The following is a 4,221-nucleotide window of genomic DNA, read 5'->3' on the forward strand; positions in this document are numbered from 1 at the left end:
TGATGATTTAAGCATCTATCAGCAATCCTTGTCCGAGTTAATTATTTCATGAGAGGAGTGTCACAAAATGATAATTTTTGAATACTATTACTCTTCCACATTTATTAATTAACATTTTTCTAATTTAGATGGAGGCATTTTCCCCTCATTAACTGGACTTTTTGGTTAGCTGAAATATAGTTCTAATGGAAAGGCAAGCATCTGCCTTAATTGTTTTTTTTTTTAAAATTAATTGTTCACAGAATGCCCTGCCTTGGTTTTGCTCAGTCTTTGTTTTGTTCAGTCCAACAGATTTAGAAAAGATAAGAAACTCTGTAGCATTTCAAACTGTTGCTTTGGTATATATATATTTTTTGATGTTTTAAAGAAATGTTTTTATTTATTTAGTTAAGTTTTAAATCAAGGCCATTGCTTTTTGTTTGTTGCTTTGGGTATATTTTAAAAAGCAGTGGTTTGATTAGATAGTGCTAGATTTATGAGCTACTTATGTACAATATAATCCTCATGTTTAACCTATGTATTCCCATGTAGGTCCAAGCATAAATGAGAATTAAATATATAGTATATGTTGTATTTTAAATTGGTGTGGGAAAGGATAAACACTTTTGGGAAAGTAGATAGCCATTTAGAAAAAAAAAAAAGATCAGAGTCCTATCTCATGCCACTTACTAAGTTCCAAATGGGTTCTGGAAACTTACAATTTATCATAACGATAAGCATCAGTTGGGAAGGAAAAAAGACATAAATAGAAAGACCAATGTGCAGTAGAACCCCCCCCCTCCCTGATCTGCAGTCTTGCTTTCTGCTGTTTCAGCTACTTGTGGTTAACTGTGGCCTGGAAATATTAAAGGGAGAATTCCAGAAATAAGCAACTCATAGGGTTTAAACTGCAACCTATTCTTTTTTTCCCTGCCTTTTTGTTAAGTTTATTGTCTTTATCTGGAATCAAGTAACAGAAAATTGTTTGGTCTAGCTCTCAGCAACCCGCTCTTGAGCTCTGAGGAAGCTTGCCTTCTTCTGGGCTACTCAGTTTTTCTTCTGGGCAAGGGATATTTCGGGATGATTCCATCTCTTTCTTTCTTGGGTTTTTTTCGTAGACTGAGTTCTCTCGTATAGCAGTGTGAGCTTTCATATACATCTCCTCCGTCATGTCTGGAGTCACATTGTTCTTTCTGTACTGAGATAACTTTCTTGTAAGCATCTTCATCCTCTTCCATTAGGTAACGCAGGTAGTCTGCATTGTTCTGGCCCATGATGTGCTTCTGAAGGACTTTTGCATGAAATTCCTTGCTTTCAGAATCATAACGAGGGAATCATTTGGTACTGTGAGGGATAGATAATCCTCCATCCACCACTCCTTTCAGGGCCCCAAAAACTTTATTGCCAGTGGTAGTTCTGGCAAGGCCTGCATCCAAACAGCAGGTGAAGGCACCAGGTTGAGCACTGACGCTTTCTCCATCTCTGGTCACTTCTACTTGGCCTTCATAGCTTCTGTCCATGCAAAATGTACTGAGAAGCCTGTGGACCAGCAGCAGGCCAGTACAGTATGCTGCAGCATCATTTGTCAGGCCAGCCTTCACACCGTGTTTTGGTAGTTCATGTGTGTAAGCTGTGCAGACTATCATACCCCTTTCTACACGGACATAAGCACCCTGATGATGATATGTCTGTTAGTCACACAAACTATCATCCTGTATTTGGATGTGTTCTACTTATTTTGATCCTGGAACACCAAGTGTTTACGAGCATAGTAATCACTTTTACTCTCTCGTCTTTTAAATTTCACTTGGTATCTCTTAAAGTAGGCCTTATTCTTGACAACTTTAACAAATATCATTTTGTGGAACAGATACCTGTGGCCACGGCTGACCTGCAGGCCCACAAGCACTCTGAACTGCAAACTATTCTGAGAAGTGTAATGAAATCTTGTGCTGTTCTGCTCTACCCTCCTTGGACAAAAATCATCCTTTGTCCAGTGTATCGACACTAAATAAGCTACCTGGCTATTCAGTTATCAGATTAATACAACATATGTTCTTTTATGCATATAATATCTGCAGTTCTAGGCATTCGTGAGGGGTCTTGGAATGTATTCTCTGCCAATAAGGAGATCCACTGCCTTTGACAATATCAAAATGGAAAAACTTCAGTATATAGGGGCTGGGGTCATGCTATAGTGGTTGAGGGAGCCAGATCCCACATGGCAGACTGGTTTGAATTCCAGCCCCAGCAGCATGAAAACGCACTTGGGTGTGTGTGTATGTGTGCACGCCCCAAATTTCAGCAGGGTGTAGAAATGAAAGAGAAGGCATCAAGGCCCTATTGAGGGTGCTTTCTCTCCCCCCACCCCCACCTCTCTGTCTCTCTCTGCCAAGTGCCTGTGTCCTCTGGCATTAAAAAAATAAATAAATAAAAATAAAAAAGAAGAAGAAAGAAGATCTTTAGTATATGGAAAGACAGCATAAATAACAATAAAACAAGCTGTTAACTGAGAGACACTATTCATAGCAGAGAAACAAGTGCTATCTACACTAACTGCAGCCCTTCTATTATATTTGTAAGATGAAGATAATGCACTAGAAAAATGGGCAAAGTACTTGAGTTGGCAATTTACAGAACAACAGAAGACCAATAAACATGACATGGATTTATAACCTCTTTACTTAACAGAGAAATGTAATCTAGTATATTGGTATACAACTTCTTGGTCATCTGATTGGCAAACTTCACAAGGATAATATTTGCAGCATTGTTTGTTGTTGCTAAAAATTAAAGAAAACCTAAATTTTCATCAGTAGAGGAATAAGCATATAAAAAAAGCCACAGTGTGGAGTACAACAGTACTTTAAAAGATTTATATTTACTAACATGGAAAGAGCTGCAAGATATGTTGTTAGTGAAAACATCAAGTTGCAAAACATATGTACCATATGATAGAGTCCAATAATATTACTTTCCTTTCTTTTCTTTTTTTTTTTTTTTTGGAAATTTTTGCCTGAGGTCATGTGTCCTCACCAAAAATAAGAGACAGTGAGAGGGAAAGTGAGAAATCACCCCCCAGGGGAGGGCCACACTGCAATCCCTTCTCTTCCATTCTCCTCTCAGAATAATAGGCATACATGCACAAGTACCCAGCATGATTAACAAGCCACCAAGTTTGGGACCCAAACCACGGTCTGCTCTGTAGGAGTCCAGCGAAGTAACTGCTACACCACCTGCTGGTCTCCATCCAATAATTTATTTATTTTTTTTTTGAGAGGTTTTCGCTATAGGGCACGTGCACTCGCCAGACAGAGAGAGGCATAGAGACAGAAAGCGAGAAATCACCCCCCAGGGGGGATGGTCATGCCACAATCCCTTCTCCTCCATTCTCCTCTCGGGATCTTGGGCATGCACGCACATGTGTCTGGCGTGAGTTCTAAGCCACCGGGTCCGGGACACGAACCGTGGTCGACTACGTGGGAATCCAGTGACATAGCCATTACACTAACTGCTAGTTCCCTATCCAATAATATTTTTATAGGCACATATATGGTATGACATTCATAGAGAAAGTTTCTGTATGATACATGCCCAACTAAAGGGTTCTCTCTGGAGAGGGACATGGGGTATATTGAGGTATAATTTACATACAATATATCACACATATCCTAAATGTTCAATTGGAAGAGTTCTAATAATTGTATGGACTACACAAAACAATATGTACAACATTTCTGTCATTCCAGAAAGATTATTTGTGCCTCTTTCCAGTTAATTCCTCTTTATTCCTCAGTCAGAAATGTTCTGATTTTTATTATCACAGATTCTTTTTGTTTGTTTTTGTTTGTTCTTGAGTTTTATATAAATGAAATACTGTAATAATTCCTTATGACTGGCTGCTTTCACTAAGCATACTGTTTATCTTTTTCTTTTTAATTTTTGCCAAGAGGCTGTATATGCTTGCCAGAGAGAGGGAGAGAGGGACAGAGAGAGAGTGAGAGAAAGACAGAGAGAGAGAGTGGGGAGATAAAGCATACCCTCAACTGGACATGGTCATGCCACAACTGTTTCTTCTCAATTTCTCCATCCTGTTGGGATTTTGGGCACCCACACAGACATGTCCTAGTGGGTTTCTCAAGCGGCTGGGTCCTGAACTCAAACTGCATGCTGTTGGCCTTGTGGAATCTGGTTCCCTCAACCACTAGACCACAGGGCAGGCCCTCAGCATACTGTTTTTGG

The 4,221-nt window shown here is 39.5% G+C and overlaps 1 pseudogene; it reads right to left on the reverse strand.

Annotated features, from left to right (window-relative positions):
- Nucleotides 1–969: 969 nt before the first annotated feature.
- Nucleotides 970–1,837, reverse strand: LOC102474699 (60S ribosomal protein L5 pseudogene; annotated as a pseudogene).
- Nucleotides 1,838–4,221: the final 2,384 nt, after the last annotated feature.

The sequence above is a fragment of the Tupaia chinensis genome, unplaced genomic scaffold, assembly GCF_000334495.1.
Source record: "Tupaia chinensis unplaced genomic scaffold, TupChi_1.0 Scaffold148073_2, whole genome shotgun sequence".
Classification (NCBI taxonomy): domain Eukaryota; kingdom Metazoa; phylum Chordata; class Mammalia; order Scandentia; family Tupaiidae; genus Tupaia; species Tupaia belangeri.